This window comes from Platalea leucorodia (genome assembly GCF_965183815.1).
Source record: "Platalea leucorodia genome assembly, chromosome: 7".
NCBI classification, from domain to species: Eukaryota; Metazoa; Chordata; class Aves; order Pelecaniformes; family Threskiornithidae; genus Platalea; species Platalea leucorodia.
The window spans coordinates 9467365-9493371 of NC_138829.1; positions in this window are offsets into that span (position 1 = coordinate 9467365).

Consider the following 26007-nt stretch of genomic DNA (forward strand, 5'->3'; position numbering starts at 1 on the left):
CTGCAGACTAGTTTTAAGATGGAGCTTTGTGGATTTTGAATAGTCTCCTGACTCCTTCCAATCCTACATTTCTAAAAAAGATACTGGAGAAAAAGGAGAGCTATAGAGAGGATAAGAGGAATGCTAAGACGCAGCAAGCTGTCTTCGAAAAGAGACTGGGAAAAATTAGAAGTGTGGGAGGGAGAAATGGAAGGCAACATGCTAAAAGTAAAAAAAGAGAAAAAACTCCAAAAAGCACACCCACCCTCTATCAAATGGTGCAGGGAACGTAAATCAAGCTTTGCTGTTCCCCCTCCTCCTCAGACAGGAGCTTCCAATAACACTGAAAGGCAACACAGCAAATTTATCCACTCAGCTCCACAGTGATGCAGCGCACAAGTAACCTGTGGGAAATGGCTGCCATTAAGCATCACTGAGTCAGAGAGTCTAGCAGGAAGGATTAGAACTGGAGAGGGCTGGTGAGAGCATCTGTGGTTATACATGAATGGATAAAAATAAGCATTATAAACTTACATGCTTCCAGGCACAGGCAACCTCAAACTCCTCAGGGCAAAGAAACTTCCCGTATAAATAGGTTATTCCATAACTGTCCGTGGCATTAGCTACTGTCAGAGACAGGATATCGGAATAGATGGGCCCCTGGCAATTCCTCTGGAGAAACTATCTTTCCAAAATAAAGACCCTAAAAAAATTCCCTGTAACAAAGAAGAAATTATTGAGTTGTTTATTAAATAAATTAATTTGAATAGGGAGAACAGCAGTTCCTTTGTTTCCCCCGTAGTTTGAACCATTGGTCTCAGAAGGGAAAATGAAACCACTGCTCAGAGTAGCAGAATAGCATCCTCAGCGCTTGCTTCTTCCAGAATAAAAGGCCTATATTTAGAGGATTCCAAGTATTAGAGATATACTGAGCTGGCAACTGGCTTGGGCAAATTTCCAAACCCATCTGATTTTCCACATAAGTTAGATGTTTCAGTAACATAAGAAGTTGCGAAGAGAGCCGAAAATAGTGTTTTGCTATCTTTACAGCCCAACCTGCTGTATTTAATACAGTTTTGGGAGGAAGTGTTTGAAAGGATTTGATGCAGTCAATATTAAACTGCATCTGATTTTAGAATGGGTGTGTTTTCATGCATATACTCACAAACACATAAGTGCATACACACTTTGAATGTACATGTATAGGTATATACAGAGTAACGTATCCAGGCTTTTCTATTAGGTTCGTTGCTTGCTTAATTATACATTCATTCATTGTCTTTCAACATCTGTCTGTCTGTCTAGCTATCTGTCTACGTATCTATCATGGGACTTATATAGCATGGGTGTATTGGAACAGAAATCAGGCTCTAAATTCGTGTGGAGTTGAGCGCCTTTGATTTAAAAGCTCTAACAACTCTGTTTTAAAGGAGAAATACAGATGCATGAGACTATGACAAAGGATGGCAAATGCTATGCCTGTGAATCACTGTAACTGTTGCAGAGTCCCCTGGTCAATAGTTTGCAGATGCCTCATCCTGATACGACAACCATACTAGGTACAAATTGCATCTTGCTTTAAGACAAGTAAGTGGTTTTTATAGGTACCTTCCAGAGTATCACAGTGGAAATAACAGCAATTTCTGTAGTGAGCCTTCCATCAGCCTATGTAATCTGCCCTTCCTTCGCTCCATTTTTGATTGATCATACATTTTGCATAGACCATTTGAGCTGGTGATTCCTATGCTTGTTCTCTATCCAAGAGTCAATGTTTTCACAGAGGAAAATTACAGCTTAATTTTTTTTTTATTTCTGCATTGGTCTGGTGTGGTCCCAAGGTATTTGTCCTACCGCTTTAGCTCTTTTCAGGGGTGCCTTTATTATGGTGTGATCTTTCAGGTGAGAACTGAAGCTAGTTTCATATACTTCAGTGTTTGTCCCTATGACTTGTGTTTCATAATGGCTGGGCACAACTAAAAGCTTCTAATCAGCAATGGAAATTTTTAAGCACAGAAACTTAAGTGGAGTTTAAACAGCTTGAATCTGGGCCACAGTATTTTCAGTCTGCAATAAGAAGAACTCAGTGTATATCTTGGATACTGCCTCATATTAATAAACATGTATGGATTTAAGGTTGGAAAAAGAGAATCCAAACAGACCCCACATCAGAAACATATAAGTGCAGCTCAAAATGCATCAGATTCACGTAAAAATCATTGGCTTGCTTGGCAGATTGCAAGTAGTATGACTTTTTGGTCACACTGGAGTTTTCCTGATTGCACACTTCCACCCTAGTATCAGCCACCTCATCTGCATGTTGGTGCATGTTAGCTGTCTTTACTGCAAACTAGATGTTAGGTGTGGGCAGAGAGACCTAAGGATAAGTCAGATGATAGTCTATCATCAGATATGATGTCATGAATGCTGCTTGAAAGTCACTCATTCCTGAGTGGCAGGGCTTCCTGATGCAGTCCTTGTCTGATCTGACATCTCTGACAGCTCTAGGAGCTGCTTGGAGAGGAACCGTCCTGTCAGACCTGGGGAAACTCAAGAAATCCAGTGGTGCTTACAAGTCTAGGATGCCACAAAGTCAAAAGAAAGAGTGTTGTGATGTGTTTGAGAGGTGTGGGTTTCTCCTGTGTGACTTGTGAACACCCGGGCATCTAGGACCTTCTTCTAAGGGGCTTTGAAAAAGAAACACCCAGAAAAGTGAGTCTATTACCAGTGGCACATATGTAATGCAGCTGTTATTGTTAATGCACATGACAAAGATTTTACCCTCTCATTAGTTAGGAACTATTATGGGGTCATTATTAGCTAAATATTATCCTCATTTTATCATCCTCTTGGATATACAGGTTGACATTTCTAAAATATTTGTTAATTTTAGTACAGTGCATGAGCATAGCATAGGAAATGTAGAAATGTTGTTTCTCTTCTCCACATATTAATAAAAAGATTTGTTTCAACCCATTTTTAAACATTTTTGTAGTATTTTTTAAATATCATTTATAAAAAAACCCTGGCAAATTGCTAGAAACAGCGGCTTAGAACAAACCCGTATGGCTAAGTGATTTGAGCAAATATATAAATGAAAACAACTCTTTTAGACACATCAGAGATTAAGATGTGACCTTCAAAACCAGTCAGTGGCAACAAGTTCAACAGACTCAGACCATTTAAGCTAAGCAATTGCATGTATGTTGGCTCCTATTTGAAGGGGATAGATAGAAGCCAGGATAGCTCCCTCTCCCAGAAATCCCTTCTTTGTGAATTCCTTGCCCTGTTCATCTTTGTTAGGGTTTGTTTTGTCTGGGATATGGCCTTTTAGGCTCAAGAGAGGATCCCCTAATACAGCCATCTGCAGCTTTGCTTTTAGTGTCTTTCATGTTGCTTCATTTTCCTAATTCCTCCTTCATTATGTTCTAGTTTTGCTCCTATATTGGGTTTGCATGGCAAGGTTTTGGTAGCGGAAGGGGGTACCGAGGTGGCTTCTGTGAAGCCCATGGAGGTCCACAGTGGTCCACAGTGGAGCAGATATCCACCTGCAGCCCGTGGAGGACCCCACGCCAGAGCAGGTGGATGCCCAATGGAGGCTGTGACCCCATGCTGGAGCAGGCTCCTGGCAGGACCTGTGGACCTGTGGGGAGAGGAGCCCACACTGCACTGTCTGTTCCTGAAGGACTGCTCCCCGTAGAAAGGACACGTGGAAAGGACTCATGCCAGAGTAGTTAATGAAGAATTGCAGCCTGTGGGAAGGTCCCATGTTGGAGGAGTTTGTGGAGGACTATGTCCCATGGGAGGGACCTGATGCTGGAGCAGTGAAAGAGTGTGAGGAGGAAGGTGCAGCAGAGACAAAGTGTGATGAACTGATCTCAGCCCCCATTCCCCATCCCCCTGTGCCACTTGAGGGGAGGAGGTAGAGAAATTGGGAGTGAAGTTGAGCCTGGGAAGAAGGGAAGGGTGAGGGGAAGGTGTTTTAAGATTTAGTTTTTATTTTCTCATTACCTTATTCTGATTTTATTGGTAATAAATTTAATTTCCCTGAGTTGATTCTATTTTGCCCGTGATGGTAATTGGTGAGTGATCTCCCTGTTCTTATCTCTACCCGTGAGCCTTTCGTTATATTTTCTGTCCCTTGTTCAGCTGAGGAGGGGAGTGATAGAGCGGCTTGGTGGGCACCTGGCATCCAGCCAAGGTCAACCCATCACAGCTCCTATTATATTTCTTAGTAAGGAATATATTGTGATTTGAATACTTTGGATCCTTTTAAATAACATGACCATTTATTTAAAGGCCTGGTTCTGTCCTCTTAAGCCGCTCGCCACTCTATGAAAGCAATGTTCTTGTATGTCCTGTTTGCTGTTGAATAATGTCTGAAACAAATCTTACTGGCCACCAAATGAAGTGCTTGGGGTTGATCTGGTTTTGTTTGTTTTTTTTTTTTATTCCTGAAATAGCAGCCTCACAAAATCCGTCTGGGCTCAGAAGACTGGACTGTGCTCTCTCTTTCTCCTGCCACTGATGAAGAAATCTGCAGTCATGACAATGCTATTGAAGAGGCAGGAGTTGAGTGGAATGGCTCTTGCTCTCTCACCACAGAGCTGGGAGGAGTAAACATTTACTAGAGACCGTAAACTGAACAGATGCTGTGTAGAGTGTGCACATAAGTCCCAGTTCTGGGCTTACAGAAACAGAAACACAGAATGGTTTGGGTTGGAAGGGACCTTTAAAGGTCATCTAGTCCAACCCCCCTGCAATGGGCAGGGACACCTTCAACTAGATCAGGTTGCTCAGAGCCCTGTCCAACCTGACCTTGAATGTTTCCAGGGATGGGACATCTGCAACCTTATGTGCTGCTATTAAACTCAGAAGCAGGATCCCATCGTGTGCACCACATAATGTTACTGCTGAGGGAGCTCAGTATACATAAAACAAAAATTAAGCTTAGGAAACAGCTCTGTTGATTCAAAAAGTTTTATTTTTCACAGACATGGGGTTTTTTTTGTTTGTTTAACATAACATCTTGGAGACCCCAAAAAGCTTTGTTCTTTTTGACATCCTGACTTGCTCTTACTGCCTTACGACAGTCAGGATTTTGGGGTAGGCAGGAACCCCAGCATATAGACAACATGTAGCAAAACACACTGCTCAGGCCTCACTGCTGAATGGACTTTCTGTCTTCTTGCAGGGATGAACTCTAGTAACTTTCAAAGAAACCACAGCATAGCATGGAAAAACAGGTCAGTAATTGCACAGCATGCTCTCTGGGTTAATGCTGTATCTTTATGTGCTTGTCTGCCTCTTCATTGTGCCTGTGTGTATGGACACATTTGTGCATGCATACCGATTCCTGTGCATATGTACCTCCTGAAGAGGGCTGCCAGGAGTAATTCTTCTCCTTCAATCATTTTGCCTGCCTGTGCTCGGATCCTCTCACAGACAGCAGCTGCTGAGGAATATTGCAGATCTCGGCCCAGTGAACGTGTGCATAGGCACAGCTTTGCACTTCTGGTGGTTCGGTGCTGTGTAATGCTCTCTGCGTTATGCTAAAATGGCTGTGATTTGATCTCTGATAGCCCTACTCAGACTTGAAAAGGCATCCACAGTTTCCAAAAAGCGCTCTCCATGCTGCAGAGCACCAGGCCAGCGACCCGCTTCACAGTAGAGTTTCCCACAGGAAAGGAGGTGTCTGCACTGACCTCGTGCTGATGAAATCCTTAGCTGATCCCGACAAGGTTCAGCTCTTGGAGTATTAGGGGCGAAGCTGACATCCTCTGGACTCTGTGGAGCATGACTGGGAACAGCAGGAACTGTGGTGCCCAGGAGAAGGAAGTACAATTAAATGAATACCCCCTTTTCCCATGCACAAAGGGAGAATTTATACCCTGGTCAAAAAGCCAAGTGCTGTTATAGCAGTTCTTCGTTATAGGCATGTGTTTATTGGCTTTAATAAAGTATCAGAGAGGACGCCGATGCAGATTTATGGAACAGATATTAAAATATCCTTTAAAATGATTTGTTATGTATGGTCGATGTAGCATGAGCAGTCTGGTGTCTTAAATAACAAATAGGAACAAAGATGAAAAATGTCTTGCGTTGAGGTTTTATATCAAAGCTGATAACTTTACCCCCTGTAAAGAAGGGTGTAATCACCCAGTGGATCTGAAAGATCCTGATAAGGCACTGTAGTCTGCATCCCTAAGGGAGGAGAGCTGTTTCACAGGAATACATTTAAACCCTTTGATTTGATGAGGACCGAAACCGTCACCTCTGTTCATCTCAGACCTCCAAAGGAAACTGCAGGATCTGGTTGGTGAACATTGCAAACACCTAGCCTGAACCTGATCAGAGCATGTGAGCTTGTGATCTCTTGCTGAGAGCAGCAACATCAGGCTTTCTCCAACCTGACTATGGGAATAGACTTCCCATGACAAAGTGAGAAGCACAAGCCCTTGTGACTGCAACATGAGATGGTGTACTTGAATTTACTCAGAGTAAGAAAGAGAAGGAGTGATGGAAAACATCACCTGACCTGGCTGCTCTTCTGGACTGTATTTGATGGAGCCATCAGTATGGTGCTGCTACAAAAATCAGTGGAATCGGCAAGTGTGGAAAATATTTTCTATTGACAGAATGGCTAAGCTAACTTTACAGTTGAAATCTTACCTCTCCCATTTTTTGGCTGCTGGGATATAAGCCCCAGTCCTTTCCATTTTATTATTCCTAGCACCTTGTGACTCAAAATGCATTTGATCCAGAGAAGGGCAACGAAGTTGGTGAAGGGTCTAGAGAACAAGTCTTACGAGGAGCAGCTGAGGGAGCTGGGGTTGTTTAGCCTGGAGAAGAGGAGGCTGAGGGGAGACCTTATTGCTCTCTACAACTACCTGAAAGGAGGTTGTAGTGAGGTGGGGGTCAGTCTCTTCTCCCAAGTAACAAGCGATAGGACGAGAGGAAATGGCCTCAAGCTGCACCAGGGGAGGTTTAGGTTGGATATTAGGAAAAACTTCTTTGCTGAAAGGGTAGTCAGGCACTGGAACAGGCTGCCCAGGGAAGTGGTTGCATCCCCATCCCTGGAGGTATTTAGAAGACGGGTAGGTGTGGTGCTTGAGGACATGGTTTAGTGGTGGACTTGGCAGTGCTAGGTTAACGGTTGGACTTGATGATCTTAAGGGTCTTTTCCAACCTAAACAATTCTATGATTCTATGATGAGCAAGGCTGAATCAGGACCTTTGAGTAGGAATTTTCTCCAGCCTGAATGCTGGAGTAGTTGGTGCTTGCAGAGCAAAGCTCTTTATCTTGTGAAATTAGGTGCATTTACCTGTAAACTTGTGGGGTCCTGTGCATGCTCCCTGCAGACTCTGCCATGGGCTTGGAGATCTAGCACGGGTGAGATCCCTCCTGGCTGGTTGGAGTTGGTCTAAGTCTGAACAGCTCCTGAAAGGCTAATTCCACCCCATCCCTTCACACTCATCCCCCTTTCAGCCATGTGCTCACGCCACGTAACTAACCCTACCAACACAATAGTGTGTTGCTTTTCAGATGGCTCAGGTCTGTGAGCCAGCTCACTGTCTGCAGTAGTGCAAGGGAGGAGGCAGGAATGTGCAGCTGGAGGTGGAGGGGAAGGCAGAATGGGTCCTCGTGGCAGCTGTGCAGATTAAATAATTTTAAAGTAAACCATGAGCATCCTAAATGAACACTGTGAACCAGAGTCTAGTGAAGGTGGTTGGTACCTCTCAGCACAAGTTCAATGTTCTGCAGCGTGGGGCTAAGGGCTTCTGCTTGTTCTTTAGCCAACAGATGCTGACTAGCTACGCCCGCTGCTTAAGAGCAGCATTTTGCTGCACAAGCCATCATGTAAGCTTTACAGTCATGGTAATTTCTCCATGGCAAGCGAAGGAGCTAGCCCTCAGTGAGGGATGTGGTCATGTCATGCTTCGAACATAAGCTGATTTTGCTCTAGAAGTGAGATACTGCATTCCCTGGCACCCACACACTGAGCGTCCTCTCCTCTGTGCACACATACTGCCAGCTTTCTGCTTTGAATCCTCTGTGCTGAAAATAGTGATAGTCTAGTCTTTTTTTTTCCCAAGATTTGTTCTCTGTGGGGGATCAGTCATTTCCAGCTTCTTCAGAGACAAAACCTTTCTTTCCTTTAATCCTTTAGGGCTGCGGAAGTGACAAAGCAGTGGAAGAACGGAATGAAAATCTGTGCCAGCTTTCATGTAATTATTAAGCCCTGGTTCCAGAGGCTTTACCCCAAGATGTACAGACAAGACACAAACAGCATTTCACTACAGAGTGTCTGTCCCACCTGGGTCAGGACAGGGGGTCGTGATGCACAGGCCAAAAAGATTAAGTCTTGACTTTGAGCTGGGCTGCAGTTTCAGAGTTGGTAACTGAAATCTCATTTCACTGCAGGTGGGAGAACGTTACATGGAAAGAGAGGAGACTCGCTGTACACTGAACGTGAGTGTTCACTGCACACTCACGTGGAATTATAGCTGTCCTCTCAAATTATAGAGAGGATATTTGTTTGCATTGCCTGAGCAGACAACATTTAAAGAGTAGAGCCCTCTTTTACAGTAACGGACATAGGCTAAAAAAGGTGACTGCTTCAGGACGTTGCTGTTGTGTGAAGCAAAGCAGCGGTAATGAAAATCGTTTTGCTTTTAATTAGAGCAGTCACTACTGGCAACCACTCCAGTCTTATCTAAGGAATTTTTAGCCAGTAACTACATCTCAGTGAAAAGCAGATCCTCACTTTCAGTAGCTCTTTTTCTGAGCTATTTTGAGACTAATTGCTTTGCTCCCGATTGAGGGGTGGGAGGAAATCCAGCCCATTGCTCAAGCTACAGTGGCCTGAAAGGCATTTTGGTGAACAGAGCTTTCCACCATGATTTGTGTTGCATCAGGCCAGACTGTTTTGCAGTGATGGACTGATTTTGGCTGGTATTTGACTGAGAAGGCAGGAGAATGGTGAAAAGCAAGGGTACAGCTTTGGTTCTTATTGTACTGGTTGGGATGAATGGACCCTTCATGTCTGATCCATCACAGTAGATGTATGATAGAAGTGTCCATGCTAATTCAGCTCTGTAGGAGCAGTTCTGTTTGGGCTAATTTATCAGCCCTGCACTAGCTGGCAGCTTCTGCACCTTATATGAACAATGGTGTGTGGCACATATTCCATAGGAGAAAAAAATTTTCTGCTTTGTCTCAGGCATAACTAGTGCCTTGACCTTGGTTCTTCCACTTCATAGTGCTATACAGTGTCTGAACACCATTCTATAAAAAACCCCAAACAACCAAACTGTTCTCTGCAAGATGTTAAATGTTTAAAGGCATCCCCTGGTCAGCAATCATCCTAAATAAATATTGAAAGAGAGAAGTAATTCACTGAAAACACCATTCATTAATTAGAGTGTGGCCTGGACCACACTGGCATGGTCTCTGAAGACACAGAGTTATTTATATTTGGTTACTGAAGGATATGTGACAAGGCTAGTGACAATTGCCAACGAAGGTTTGTAAGGAAGGCTGCTTGCTGGTGGAAATGCATTAAGTATTGAGACAAATTGAGCTGGCTGGAACACTGCATAAACCCGCAAATTATCTGAAACTTATGTAGAATTAATCACATTTGCCTTTGCAGATGTCTAGTTTCTAAGCCCCAGAGCTTTGGAGCTAGCAAACATGAAGGCAGCCCTAAGAAGACCTGACTGCCTTCAGGTTCCTGCTCAGCCAGAGAGCAGTAAGGGTTGCCTTCTCCTGCAACAAGTAAACTTCAACAGGGTGGCACTGTTGGAATTGCATACATTTCCCATATGTTATTCTTCCATGAAGATGTATTGCAGCTACTCATAGAAGGAGAACAATCAAATTTACCCTAACCCAGACTACATGACCAGCTTGCCAAGAACTTGAAATCATTGTGTGATATCTAGTAACACTTTATTACTGTTGCAAAGTGGCTGCATCTCCCGTGATCCCACATCCCTTGCCTTTGTCAGAATCAAAGTAGAGCAGTCCTGTTCTGGGAAGTTTTCTGAGGCTGCTTCATGGTGTTGTAGATGAAGTCTACCATGATTCTTTTTACATAGAACTGTATGTTGTGTTTGGTGATGGACTTCTTTGTAAAATAATGACCAATGGCAGAAAAGTGAGGTTTAATGTATGGTTTGACTCTGAAATGGAAGAAGTAGCCGTATGCCTGATGTTAAAGCCCATCTTTTTGGACTGGTGCAGAGATGAGATAGGACTCATTTGTGGTAATGCTGTATTTGCACTTACCCTCACAGAGATGTAGGAAAACAAGCACAGGGATTAACTCTAATGTTACTGATTGCCAGACGATTTTAGGTTTCCTGTGTTGTCAAAATTCTTTAACTAATGTGGCTTCAGCTAGTTAAGGAAGACAAACATGGCTGTTTGGGCTCAATTCAGCAAAGTACTTTAGCATTCATCTAACACCAAGCACACAGGCGAGCTGAATTTCAAGGGTCACATCTAAATACCCTGCTGAACAGGAGATGGATAGCTCTGTATTCATCTAAACAGCTCTCTCCTTCACAGACAGTTTTTAAGCCAGACTCTTTACTGTCAAATGCTTAGTGAGATTTCCTGAGATTTCAGCTAAAGAGATACCCACATAACCCACAGGGCAACATGCAGAGGACCTGTGTGAGGCTGCCTCAGCTGCTGTAGCTCTTTAGTAGAAACAGGTAGCTAATGCTTTGGTTGAGGACGTTCTCAATTAAATCAAGATTGCTTGGGGAGGCCAGGGAGTCTGCCGTTGGGGATCCTTAAGAATGACCTCCAGAAATGGTGCAGGTCAATTGATCCTGGGTCAGAGCAGGATGACAGACCAGATGACTGCCAGAGGTCCTTTCCCAGGGATTTCATGTTCCCAGCAGAGCTGTAATTGCACAAATAAAAGGTCAAACATTTTATACCTTATTGTGTGTGCCCCATAATGGAAGAGTAATAGGTAACTGTTAAATCAGTTTTTATTGATAAAGCACCAACTATCACTTAATATTTTAATCTGTAGGTATGGATTTCACCATAAGGTGGAAACCTATAGAGATAAATAACTGCTTTTTCAAGCATGCAGTAGTCAGTTTTAATTCTTATTTGTTCATGACATGAATAATCTGATCTTTAGGATTGGACTGTAAAAAGCAGTTTCTTATAACCATAAATTTTGTGAAAAACACAGATTTGATAGAAGAGCTTTTATTTCTTTGCTGGATTGACAGTGTTCTCCCTCACATTAGCTAGTATTTTCAGATTGATTGCTAGGAGCAAGTTATACATTGAGGGAAGAAGAAGAAAGAGAAGAATGTGAAGAGCCTGATACTACACATCACATCACTGATACACAAGGTTGCATTGTCAGGATAGACTGACCAAGGAAATCAAGAATTTATTTTGGAACTAAATGCACTGAGGTGGATATTTTTAACAATCAGTGGTGATATGACTCAAAAAGTAATTTACTCCTTATTTCTGGAATTTCTGGTGAATGACACCCTTGTGATACATGCTGACCAAGTGTAGTCATGCTTCTCAGGGACAGGCAAATGACTGAGAAAACCCTCCCTGCTACACAGTTATTACTTAGCTTGCATTTACGTGGGAGATAGGTCTGAGAAGAGTGACTACAGCTTTGCTGCATGGAGGGAATGCCAACTGCCAATTGCAAAAGCAGCAAAACTCTCAGCAACATTCCTCACTTTGTCTTTCGAAGACATTGTGCAACTAGGGTGAAATTACTCCCAACCTGGGGGGAGGCAGTGCAGACACAGAGTGGCTTCTCGCCTCCCATCATCCTGGGTGGATTTTGCATGCTCAGAAGTCCTCCTGAGCATTGAGTCCCCATCAGTTTGTATGTGGGTCTGAGCCAATGCTCACCCAGCATCCAAACTGATCAAACTGAACTCACACAGGTAAAAGCTGCAGGTGATCTCCGGAGCACAGCTGGAGATAAACCAGAGCTTGCTTTGTCCATTACAGTATAGCTGAGAATGGCCCATAGTTGCCGTGATGTTGTGGGAGGCATGAAGGGCAATGAAGGGCAGGAAATCTGTCCCTGAGAATAAGGAGGATGCCTCAACTCAAGCTGCTTACAAAACTATTGTGAACATGGCATTAGAGACATCTCACCGACAGACACATAGGGACAACCACAGAGCATGAAGTTTCTTTCAGCCGCATCCTTGCCATATTCTTAGTGATTTAGGGACGTCTCTTGATGAAAGGAAAGGTGAGGTCATTAGGTGAATCAATGTGGATCCAGTGTGTGAGCACAAAGCGTCACTGTCTGTGACTGGTGAGCTTCCTTCTTTCTTGGAATAGCATCTGAGAGCTGAATGAAGTGATTTCCACCCCCTCTCACTTCTGGCAGGCTGACCTCAGAAGGGAGTGGTAAAGAAACCCGCTGGGAGTAACCAGCTATTTAAAATGGATCAAAATCCTAACTGGGAAAATTCCTGAAAGGGTTACTGGGGAGGGGACAGGGAAACACCCAGGACATTCAGAACCAGCTAGCCAGTGAACTTGGTAAAGAAACAGCAAAACAGAGTGGTCTGTCCTCTGCTAATCAAGAGAAATAAAGAACAGAAATACTCCCTGGAACTGATGGAAAAATCAGGTCAGAAACAGAAATATTCATGCATTCGCTCTACTGGAGGGTAAAGAATTTCCAAACCCAATTTCTTTTGTGGAAACCTGGCTCCCTAAGGCTCTGAACGAGTTGCAGAGAATGTCCCACTGCATGTGGTGTGCTGGTTCAGGATCCCTGCCAGGGCAATCACTCCCAATAACAAGCAAAGCAAAACCGAGCTGCCAAGTTTCAAATGTTCATGGGAGAAGGAGGCTCATGACTGTAGAGAAAGCAATGAGGAAGCATGAGTTCATTTGCTTCCAAATCAGTCTGAGTGTCCTCACTTGATGTGCTGTCGCCTCAGATAACATGGGTTCAAGACCAGCTTCTTGTTGTTTTAGGAGCTATTCTGATATAGAGCCCAAGGAAAGTACACCTTAAATTTAATACAAGAGAGAGCAGATTGATACACCATGGTAGATGAAACTCATGGTAACAGGAGACCATCTGGGGCATAGTTCAATGTGATACCTCAGTGCTTGTGGAGTCCAGAAGCAGACACAAGGCCCTTCTATGGAGGACACCTTTCAAATCTATGCAATACATGTCCTTTCCTGGATCCCAAATTCTCTCTCTTTCAGACTCTTTACTTCCCAGGGCTTCCTTCCCCCTGTTCCTTCTTTTTTCATGATTACCCTTTTCCTGCTACTCTTCCGGCTGATGTCATCTTATGTTGGTAATAGTCTTGGTTCAAGCATGAGGTTGTGCTGGCGATCTCCACAGTCCCTTCCAAAGAGCATCACTGTGATTCTGGGGGAGTGCCAAGAGCTGGTCAGCCCCAGAGCTGCCCTCTAGCTGTGCAATCTCATGCTGGTTTCAGTGATTTTCTGCAGTGGCAGCTGTTAGTGGCTTTCAACTCCTCACTGCCTCTAACTAGCTCATTGCAATGTATTGGAACAGGCACCCGAAGAGCCTGATATATCTGCCCCTTGCCACCTCCTTCAAAACACATTTTTGGGTGATATTGTCTTTTCCTCCTGTTATAGTCTCACTCCTGTGTCAAGTACTCAGAAAGAAAAGAGAAGAAAACTTTCTTATTTGTCTGTGCTTTGTGTCAGCCTGCAAGCTGAGTCTAGGATTATTTACAAAGTTGTATAAAATACCCCAAAATATTTTAGGTACACCATCTGTATTTTAATTTAAAAATATTAAAAAATACACAGAAAAAAATATAGTTGGCTTTCTGTTATCTGCAGGCTTTATGCTAAAGAGACTCTGTGTCAGGGACATCTTGGCAGTGTTAGGTTTACAGTTGGACTCGATGATCTTAAAGGTCTTTTCCAACCTAAATGATTCTATGATTCTATGACCTGAGCTGCTAGGGCAACTGGAGTGGTATGTCTGCTTTGGCAGCATGGAAGTACCCCCGCCCTTGTTAAACCTGATTGAGCATTTCCTTCATCAGCCAAGGTTCTCTTTGTAGCATCAATGACTCTTCTAGTTCCCCCTTCAATGTAAGAGTCTCATTGTCTCGATGTCTTCCTCCTGATGTGATGAATCACTCCGTGAAGTTGCCAGCCTCTCTCTGGTGAGTACAGGAGCGCTCAGGCCACCTCAGAGGTTGTGAACTGGGAGGGGAGAATTTATGAACACACGCACACATGGGCTTCCCTGCCCCAGGAAATTAAAAAAGGATAGCAGCAAACACTGAGCAGCACTGCTGTCGCCAGCACCTGGCAAACATCACTTGTTTACAGCTCGGGAGCTCACGTAGCGCATGTTCCAAGGAGGCAGGTCTGGGCAGGAGCAGGGAGAGGTCTCCACAGCCCCATCGCACCCAAGCCAGACCAAGCCGTGACTCAGTGAGCAAACACAGCTGAGCACTGAAGCCTTGGCTGGCCTTGCTGCAGTAATACCTGAAACTTCTGTTTGCTTCCCCAGGGGATTTAGCAGTGAGGGAATAATGAGACAAGGCAAGAGAATGGCAGGTAATGTTTGCCTCCTTTTGGCATAAATATACTTCCAGAATAGTATCCTTTAGTGCTAACATTCCCACAAGAGGGAAACAATAAACAAACCAAGTTATCATAGGACAGTCAGTAAATAATACTAATAGCAGTAATAATAACAATCCTTTCAACTAATCCTTTATTTTCTTTTGTAAATGGGGCTACTTTGACCTCACAAAAGCATGCACCAGGGAACGATGTTGTGTCATCTAAGGAAATGGCAGTTCTTGTATTTCCCTGCTTCCCCTTTCTCTGGTGTCCCATCAGCATTTTGTGAGGCCAGTGTAGGACACATGAGCGGAGGCTCTGAAAAAATCCCTCTGATGTCATGGCCCAACTTATTGTTTTGGAAGTGAATCCAGCCCCTGGGAACTGAGGGTGCTTTCTGTGAAAAGCAATTTCTGCTTACTTTGGTGTTGAAGACGTTGTATAAACTTAGAGTGCTCATCTGGTAGAAACTGTTAAAGATGCATATCATGTGGGAAAAGACACACAGAAATGACCCTGTGGTCCAGTTTATGTCAGTATTGTCATACACAGGCAAAAACTCCCTGCCCTCCAAAAAGGTACTGCTTGAAAAATGCAGTCCTTCAGGTTGACATTATATTATCTAAGTTCCTATTACTGCCTTTTGTGCATTAATTGCTACATGATGTGAAAAAGAAAACCAGGGGAAAAAAGGAAAATCTCTTACCATTTCTTGTTTTAGACATTTAGCATAATTTCTTATTACTTTGTGCAGAAGTTCTGCATAAAATTGCCTAGCCTCCAGACACCGTGCGTTACAGGTGTTGTAAATGTTAGAGGGTTCACCTGAGAGCCCTGACTGTTTTCATAGGGATAAATATAGGTGGAAGAATTGTTTGTAATGAATATCATTCAACAAACTGCATCTTCCATTTGTGAATTGTCCGTGAAGAGATTGTAATTTTCTTGAGCTGTTTGCTGAATCACTTCTGGAAATCATTCTTCACTGGCAGCTTCTTGGAGAGCAATTTGCTGGGAGCATTTCATATTCAAAGTTTGCAACTTGAGCTATTTTTATGAGGTGTGTCAGTTCCCTGGTAGGATCTGTTCCCTGCTTAGATGAGTGTAACTCCTGAAGTTTGAATTTCTGTTCAGAGTAATCCCAGTTATGAATATGAATTTTGAAACTTTGCAAAGGTGTCCTGAAATATTTGTTTGCAATCTGTTTGAAATAGATTTGCTTTTTGCAAATATTGGTAAAACAGGGAAAACAAAACCAGCAAGTTTGAGGCAAATTCATTACAGCATTCAAATGAACATTACGACTGCTCTAAGCTCCTGTGACCAGGCTCTATGCTTTCGATGTGATGGCTGATTCACAATCAGTGGCATATCATCTTGGGTTTAACAGTTTTTGGTAAATGGCGTTATTGAAAAGGTAGGGAAAAAAGAAACTCTGGCAGAGGTCAGGTGTAAGCAGAAAATGTTAACACTGGTGATGAGTGAGTGCTTCATATGACTTATTCAGAATTATGGAGTGCTTGACCCTGATCTTGCTCAAACACAGCCATTCTGCTGACTTGGGCAGAGCCTTTCCTGGTGTCCTTCATCTCTGCCAGCAGCAAATTCATTTCTAAACTTACCTCAGCTGAAACAGTTGACAGGCAAGAGATTAGCTGGAAATAAGGTCGTCTGTGAAGAACACCCTGCCCCTAAATTCTCCAGGAGAGACTGGTCAAACCTGAGGCTGTAATGGAGGCCCTAATGGTGGATAAAAACAGGAGAAGGCTCACAAGAAAATGTTCATGTTTCTGTTGGCAGTGTTGTACAAAGTTGTTCCAAAATGGTTTATATTGCCAAGGATTGTTTTTGTTCAGGCTGGGCTTGGCTTTTCCTCTTCATGTCCTCATGATGACAGCTCATGTTGAAGGTGAGGGAGGGTGGAGTGTGTGGGAATCGGTCAGAGGATTGTTTTCTCCTCGCAGATACTTGGTGCTGCTCCAAGCTGTGTGGTGCTTTGGAGGAGATATGTCCCCGAAGAGCCGAGGTGTGAAGCTAGGGGCCAAGATGGTGTCCACACAGCCAACGCAGTCCTCCTCTCTCCCTCCCAACACCAGGTGCAAATGGCTGCCTACAAAAACTTGCCTTTTATGGTGAGACAGCTGAACGAAGGCAGCTGAAAATGAGACTCACGGGTTTATTGAACTGGAAAGAAAACAAAGCCTTTTAATACTTGCCTCTGTGCTCTTCCAATCATGGAGAGAGAGAGAAGGCCTTATCTTTTGGTCACAAAAGAAGTATTGACAAGGCCTCGAATAATCCCAGCAAAACCTGTTCAAATAAAAGTCAGCACAGCACAAACCTGTGAAAATTAAAGGGTTCACACAGTCTCTCATTCAATCAGGAGCTAGCTCTCCTTGAGAGCCCAGCGCCTCTCTGAATTAATCTAACAAAGACAAGATGCCACTGGCATCTCTCATCCGCCTGAGACAGACAGAAACGAGCCCAGCACCTTTCCAGAAGGAGCAAGCTAAGGGCATGGAGCACTTAGCAGAAAATCCTCAATTATAGGTGATCAGGATTCAGCCCGGAGCTCCTGCTAGTGGATGCACTGTCTGCCTTCCTCAAACCAAAGGTCTGTAGTTAAAAAGGCAGACAAATGAACTACTTCAGCCCAGTAATGATTTCATAAACGCACGTGTCTGAGTAATGATTCCCTGTATTATACCTTCCTCCCACTCGTATTAAGCCATCATGCCTGGATAATCTAACACCTTGAATTAAGCCCTCCTGGTTTACCCGTTCTGTGCTGAGAAATTCTGCTAGTGTTCAGCAAATCGCTGACCCCTACCAAGTCCTTACAAGTACAAAATCATTCACTTTATTTATATAAGTCATCCTACAGGCCAGATTTATAGGGCAGACAAAGTAAATGCACCTGTGTTGATGCAGTACTAATTTCATTGTGTTATGTCAGGGGGAGTCTCCTTAAAGATGGTGACTTTCATGGTGCAGCTGGAATGGGGTTTGGCTACAAAACGGCACAGCTGGGTGAGCAGGAGCAAGACTGGATCTGAAAGTGTCTTTTGTGGCTGTTCTATCCCTAATAACATATATTAAAAGAAAAGAAAAAAGATCCATTTTGCAGAAGAGGGGAAAAAAACCACTCATTGGCTGCATGAGGACTAACAAGGTAGTTTACCATAATATTAGAGGGGAGGAAGTCTTTTTATGGAAAGTACTGTGGGGAAGATGATTGTTTTTACTTGCAGTTGTTTTCCCTGCCTCCCTGTTGTTCTTTTTTTCAGTTCTGTAGAACAAGCTCAGAAAGTGGTACAAATCATATTATTTGTTAATGTGCCAGCCTGGTGAGTGGAGAATTTTTAGTGGTCTGCAAAGAGAACAAGCACAATTCCTGTTATTTGTTAATCACTTCTGTGTGCATAACTTTCAAAGACTGTTTTAAATATTTAACCTCCTTTTTCTCCAAGGATTTGTGTTTGTTACATTTAATTCCTTCCTGAGCCCAAAGCTGGTGGGCATAAAGAAGATAACACTCACAAGGAATGATTTAAGGTCTTCAACTTTCCACTTGAAATCTGGAAAAGAATCTCAAGGAGTCCTCCATCACGGTGAAGGAAAAAAAATTGTTTTGTTTAAATAAGCAGCTTCACACAAGTTCACCTTTTAGCATTACTGAGAAGAAGCGTCACTCCATGGCAAGTTACAACAGTGCTATCTGCAAGGGAATGGATCCGTCACAGAATAAGCCCTGACTTGTCACAAACTTTTGCTGAACCAATAAATGGCCAGTCTCAATGCATTGTACTGCAGCTATTATGCAAATCTACCAATAAATAGACAACCTGGCTTGCTTGGTTCTTAGTCACCTCTTAGTCACCTCATATGTCTGCTCAGGAGATAGGAAACGGCTTAATGAAATTAACTACAGTCAGAATTTGACTCCTTTATTTTTTTTCTTCCTGATACGACATTAACTGCTTGCGATATTGTCGAGTTTCTTTCAGTTTTTACATGGTGTAAAGGACCATTAGGTGAGTCATTCTGCATAGAAAAGGGAAGACAGCATGTGCTCCGTGGTAAAGCCCTAGTGAGATTTTGGGTCCCGCTGGACCCCAAGTAGAAATCCCTGGAGGGAGTATGATTGCATGGGGATGTTTCTGTATGGGGTGAATCACAAAAAGGCATTCAAATCCTGCAATGCTTTTTTGTTTTTTATTGAAAGCACTTCTTTCAGCTTGATAAAGAGGGTGTAAATTGGTTACTCTTCCCTGTGCATATAGCTTTGGTTATTTATCGTGATATTTGTGTGTCCTTAATTTCCCACAAGTGTTATATGGGGGATGGAAGTTTTCGTTTATCGTTTGATAAGGCTTTGTTTTAAAAAGTCCATCATCCAATCAGGGAGGATAAGCCTAGTGATTGAAGTCTCCAATTACAAAATCTGTATACTGAATACCTAAAGGTTACAGCTTACAAACAGCCAGATGATGAGAAAATATTGTGTGATACTAACCACTAATCATAGCCTGCTTAAGAATGACATTTCCAGGAATCAGGATCAATTTGCCCATGATTCACCAGCTGTAGAAAGACCTAAATTCATAGAACACATTATTTGAAGTGAATGTTTTGATCAGTTCAGGAAGTATCAAAAGCTGCTTCGCATTGGCTACAGAGGAAGGGGGGAATCAAAGTCACCTATTTTTTTCACATAACTTGTTTTTTTTCAGTTAAATACTGACATCAAAAGTTTATCAGAGTGAGACAGAGCCTTGCTCTCTCCCTGTGTTGCATACAATGAAATGCTGGCCCCACTGAATTTGGTGACAAAATTCCCATTCATTTAACCTCATGTCAGAGGACTGATTTTTATTGACACACTGGGGAGCAATTAATTATTTACCCATCAGCCTCAGAGAGCGTTTCAAAAGGATTTATTTAAGGTGCTGTTCTTTAAGAATCAGTTATCTTGAGGCGTGTGATACCTTACACAGTTCACTCTGCTTAAATACCTTCCACTCAATTAGCTCATGTTTTTATTCAAGAGAGGAGATGGATAGGTCTCTTCAGCTGGCAATGCTTTCAGAGTGTGTCAGGCCAAAGGGAAGCTAATTAGAGGGAAGAGAGAAAAATGTGGAAATTACTGTTTGCAGAGGGCACTGTAGAGAGGAAACTTTGTTGTGAGCAGCTCTCTCTCTCACATTAAACATGCTGAAGCTGTACTCTTCTGACCATAAGATTAATGATGCCAAGCCAAACATTATACCCATGTCTCAAGGGTCACAAGCAAACTTCTTCTTTTATCATCTGTTTCTCATTTTGCCGACCACTAAGGTATTTACTTAGGAATTAGTATATATCCAGGTTTCAGTAGATTAAACTAAAAACATGCCACTGTTTACTGGATACATCTGCTCTCATTAGTATAACTTGTTGCTGTTGGCATGAACCAGTTTAATTAAAATGACAGCATAGTTTTCTGTGGAATCAGTGCCTGGTCCCAGTGGGGCTCTTCAGACAGATGTGAACAACCAGTGCCCACTGTGGTGGTTGCAGAAAGAAGCCAGGGCTCTCCTCTCCCTGTCACCCCTTCAGATGGTCCCTCCTGGAAAGGAGAAGGAGAGTGCAGCACTTCCACTTATGTTAGACCTGTCTTATTTTTTTTTTCTTCCCCAGTTATTCTTTATTTAGTTTAGTCCAACTCATCCCATTAATGCTTATGAACGTTGTGTTTTTATTAGTGACTTAGGTGTGAGATGCATTGGTTGGTGAGCTACCAAAACCAGATAGAGGCCCTAAGATGATGCAGGTACTGACTCCATAAGGAATGAAGTTGCATCTGCTAAACACTGAAGGAAAGTCCACATGCTATGCATGTGGTTGTCACAGAGCAGTTTCTTGGTAGTGCCAATGCCCCAAAACTGAAAATCCTGTGATTGCCTTGGAAGTTACGAAAAAGTAAATTAACAGGGTCATTTGCCTTCTGTTCTCTGAGTTTTGAGATGATACTTGGCAAATGTATTCAAGGATTTTTTCATGCAATGACATATGTTAGAAACTGAGCTGGATCAGGAAACCACTCTGGCATGTGAAAGACATGAAGATTTTCAAAGTATGTGGTCAATGCACACTCACAGTTAAGATAAGTCAAAACCCGGTGACCAGGCCACTTCTCTGAGATTTTGAGCCAGGAGTAGGATTTGGGACATGCCCATCCTAACCAGCTTCCCTGGCCGGGAGCCAGTATTTTCCTGTTTTCCATGGGCAATCCACCCCACTGAAATATAAGCATCTGAATTACAGTTGTGGTTGCCCAAAGCTACCCGGGATAGTCAACAGAGGGGGAAAGATTTCTTCAGGGAGTCATTGGAAGAGAGGACCTTGGGGATCACCCCCCAGCACCTTTTCTTGCTATAATTTTGCTAAATAATATAAATGTTCCATTTTAATAATAATAGAGTGACTCAGTTTTCTAATGGCATGGGAGCTAGTGGAAGATCTGAGTCCTGCCATGTCTGACTGACAACACAATTTCTGCACCTCTCTCTCAGCTCCATCTTGGACTAGCAGCTTGATGAAATGATGCCGTTTCGAAGGGAAAGATGATGTCATCTCTAACTGCTTTTGGTCTGAGAGAAAAAGAAAATCAGTCACCTACTCCTCACATAGCAAGTGGAGTAGTGTGGTTAAAGAATTTAATAACACAAGGCTTGTGGTGAAATCCGAGATCTCTGCTTTCCATTCTTTCCGAGGCAAAAAGCACAATTATGTAGTTGAGTGTTTTCTGAGGTGCTTTCAGAAAAGTGCCCATCCTGCCCAGGCTCACTGGGATGGGTGCCAGCATGGGCCAGTCCCTGGCTTGCAGGGGTCTGGAGACCTGTGCTGTGCAAATACATGGGGATGGAGCTCTTCCTCAGAGAACTATAGTGCACAGCTGAGAGGGGGAAACTTTCTCTTTCATGGTGGCTAAAGAGCTATTGAAGCACTTTTGGCTATCTGGCCATCAATGTACAGCAGAGGTTGATCTAGAAAGAGTGCAAAAAAATTTCCTCATGATGATGGGCTATATGAAGCAGTGGGGCTGAAGGTGCCTTTTCGCCCACCTAAATAGACAAAAGTAAGAAAACCAAGATGGTGACAGGCATATGGACCCCTGTTTGGAGTCTCAAGGTAGACCACTAGTAGACCTGGAGTTAAAACCAGCAACCCCTGAGAGCTGTTCCTCACTTGTCTGTTTGAACCAATTGTGTGTTTTACTTGTTTTTTGTTTCTAAGAATCTTCCTCACTACCTCCTCCTTGGTTAGCAGCATGGATAAGCTGTGAAGGGGAGCCAGAAAACAGAGTCTGCAGTGAGGATGCGTTTGTATGGATGAACACACTTTCCATGTATAAATGTAATAAAGGGAAAATGCTACATAAATTCACTTGCTGACTGTTTTGCTCCAGTGTCATGGTCCAAGAACAATCACCCAAACTCATCCATGTGTGAAAATTGTAATATTGGAAAAGGCTCCTGTGTTTGCTATTCGTGATATTTCTTTAAAACGACTTTCCTCTGTAAGTGGATACAGAAATAAGTCTTCAGATTATGGATCGGAGCAGGGAGTTGTATTTGTTTAGTGGTGTAGCTGCATTGATTGGCATCCCCTAGCTCAGAAGAAATGTTTTTAACCAGCCAGAACAACAAATACTGCTGCAAACCCTACATGGCTTACATTGAGAGCATTCAAACATAAAAGCAACTAGGTGTTTCAGGAGCCAAAACATGATTATTTTTAAATGGCTGTGGTTAGGAATGGTTATTATTTATCGTTTGAACATAGCAGCACCTACTGGCTCCAGCCAGAAATCAGGACTTCACCATAGTAGGTGTAAAAGGTAGTAAAAAAGAGGCTTCCTCCTCCCTGAGTGGTCTGAGTCTGGGTAGAAAGCAACAGGCAGAGTGTTTGGATACCACCAGCACAAAGGAGGAGCAGTAGGGGATGATAAGACTGGTCCGACCCCCCTGGTTAGCTCCAGCAGTTGTGTTGGACAGGCTGAGGAGCCTTATGGTGGGGAGGAAGCTGGTGATGCAGTGTTGTGCATCTTTCTGGGAAGGCAATAAACTGGGCCAGAGGATGATGAAAGCTGGAGGTGTGGTGGGAGCTGGAGAGGTGTCAATGCCTCAGTGGCATGCCACAGTTTGTAAGAGGAAGGTGAGGAGGACATGTGGGATGCCATGGGAGAAAGGGAGTCACTGATTAGGAGTACAGTTGTGGTGGGTTGACAGCGCGTGATAATGGGATGGACAGAGGTGGCTGGAGAGTGGCAATGGCATTTTCTCATCCAAATGTACTAAATTGGAGGAAGAAAACAGTGATTATCATTATTACTTTTTTTTAAATGGGAAGGTCTTTCCAGAAAGCCCACCTTGGAAAAAACTAAAGCTAAGCTGTTTGGCTTGGCAGTTCCCAAGCTGGGACGGTTGTGCCAATTTTACATCCTGCCTGCAGGACACAGGATACCTTGGCAGCCTCCTTTCCCACCCAGCCCTGCCAGCAAAAGGCATGGCGTGGAAGTGGGCATTGGTGCCCCTCCTCTTTCTTCCCCATCCTCACTTCCTGAGATCCAGACCTCTACCCCCCTGACCAGGATTTGCAGAGAGATCTGGGCTGTTGTGGAGGCAGAGGGAGGTGCAAAATTTCTTCCACAGTTTTTCCTGAACGTGGCTGTAAATCCTTCCATTCTCTGGAAAGCTGTTGGCCATTCATCTTCCCTCTCCCTAGAGAATAACATTGAACCTTCCACAATAGTTTGATTTCTTTTCTCCCTATAGAAAATGGAAATTATTTAAAAAATTGTTTTTCTTCCACACAGATTTTAGTTTTCTTCCTTAAGAACATTTGTTGGTTAGAGCATCATTCTCATGGAAAACTTTGTGGCCCTAGTGGCAAAAGTGCAGTCAAGAAAATTATTTTTGCAGCAGTATTTTAAATATATACGGTCAAGAAGAGCTTTGTCTAGGCCAGGAATCAGGGAAAACAAAAAGTAGTTAAAATCCGTATTCAATTCCATTTTAATATCTCTCTTTTAGAGCTGTCTCTGTATAATGGCTCAGAAATGTCCAGGGAAGTTCTGTCATTTCTGGTTTCCATCTCAGACTGAAACAGTCTTACAAGAAACCTTGTTCTTATGAAGAGATTTCCAATTTCCTATGTTTTCTTCCTCATGAGGTTTAGATAAAACATCCAGATTTTTCCTTTTTTAAACTGAAGCCAGACTCAAAACCTGCTGAGGTTTCCTCATCACAAATTAGAGCATGTATGTAAAATTATTTGCTGTGAAGGCAAAGCATAGTGTTAAATTAAAATCAGATGCATCAAGAACAACTCTCTCCTGCTTTGGCAAGTGTATGGGGTCAGTGCTCTGAAGGATAGTTTTCGTTTTGTCACACTATTTTCCTAAATGATCCAGAAGGGTGCAACAGAAGGAGAGTTGTTTTTTTTTAAAAAAAACTTGAATTCTAAGTTGGAAAAAACCCCATCTAATTTTCTGTTTCATCATTTCATTTAATTCTCCCTGCACATAAAGGGAAAGACATGATATTTTTGCCAGGTAAGGACAGCTCTTATTAGCACATTGCTGGCAGGATGCAGCATGGTGTGGAGCTTGACTGTTGTCCAGGGAGTGGAAGGGGGTGTACATGTGTGTGCGTGCGGTGGGCTCGTTCTCTACTGCCCTGGCCAGACCTCCTTAGGCAGCAATAGGGGTTTCTTGGCTGCAGCAGGAGCCACAACTCTTTGCTCAGTTGTACTTTTACCCTTCTTTCTTTAACCAAATGTGTTTTCCTCGCAGCAACTACAAGCAAAGATCTGTATTGCTGAGAGCTGGTAGAGATGCTCCAGAGATGAAACACTATAGTCCTCTCTTGACAGCCATCCCTGTTTCATTAAAAAACACATTATAATATTCATTGACTATATACAAGGTTTTCCTGAGGGAAAGCCCAGCGCCAATGCAGTATGTCCACCCTGAAACCAGCCACTTGTAAATCGAGGTAGGCACCTTCTCTGTCAGTTGCCTGCAAGCTGTACACAGAAAGCACAAGCAATATTGCTGAGCTCCTTCTTAAACACTGAGTGTCATGTTTCCATGTTGACAGTTGGGCTGGCTGGTCCCTTGACCATGAGCAATTTAAGGTTTATTAATGTACAATAGAACATCTTCTTCAAAGTTATGGATGATGCTTTGCTGTCTTGTTTGTTTGTTTGTTTGTTTGTTTTTTAACTTTACAAAAAGTGGTTATTTGGGTTTTTTACTCCTTAATGCCAAGAAAGCTTCCTGAGTAGCAATATCTGGTGGCTGTGAATTCATGCAAAGCTACTTCAAATTAAAAATAAGTAAAAGTATTTAAACACACAAAAAAAATCTTACAACTGTGAAGACTTTCCATCCCTCACCTTTTTAAAATTGCTACTGGATGGGGTCAAGTAGGGTTCCTGAAGCGTTTGGTCTGGAATGAAGAAAAATGAAATTTTGGAAGGCTGAAGTATTTGTACTTTTAAAATCTGTGAATGTTACATGGGAAAAACTGTCTGGCTTTTCTGTGTGCTACCAACATCACTAACCTCTGAAAATGGCGGAAGAAAAGCAGTTTCCTGTGCTCAGTCTAGAAATGTCATAAGAGAAGTAGACCCAAATCACTTTGTGATTATTGTTTTTAGGGTGGTAATTAAAAAAAAAAAACACAACAAAACTCCCCCCCCCCCCCAACAATCTGTGAACTAAATTCCCCTGAAATTGGCAAACATTTGAACCCAGTGACACAAATTATTGTGAGCTCAGAATGATATCAATTACTCTCCATTACTATCTGAGGGCTTGCTGTTATAGTGGTTAATAAGCCAAATCCTAAAGTGCCCTTTAAATTTGTGGGTAAGGTCAAAAGCAATTAAGGAGCAGAGGATCTGTGGTGAAAGCAGCACAAGTGCAATACTGGTGGGGTTTTTCTGTAAATCAGGGTCACGTTGTTCAAGCACTGCTGGATTTGAGCAGAAGATGGGCTCTGCCCAATGTTAGCCAGGCTCAGAGGTCAATAGAAAACCAGCTCTCCCTTGATCCAGTCCGCACCGCGGAGCTGTAACTTACGGCCATGGGAGAACAGGGCGGTGCATACATTTGGGATCTAGCTAAAGCAAGTAGGTGCAGAGAGAGGCCAAATGACTTCACAGCTTTTGAAACTTTTGAGATACTTTTCTACAAGATGATAGATAAGTTATCACATATGTGGATAAACTGTTCTTATACATAATTACCCGCCACATTACAAGCACATCCCGTGTCTCTAACCCTATCTTTAGTTTCAGTTTAGCTCCATCATTGGACTGGAGTACTCCGCGTGCACCTGATTATAGAAATCTTCTCCTTGATAGGATGAGATCAT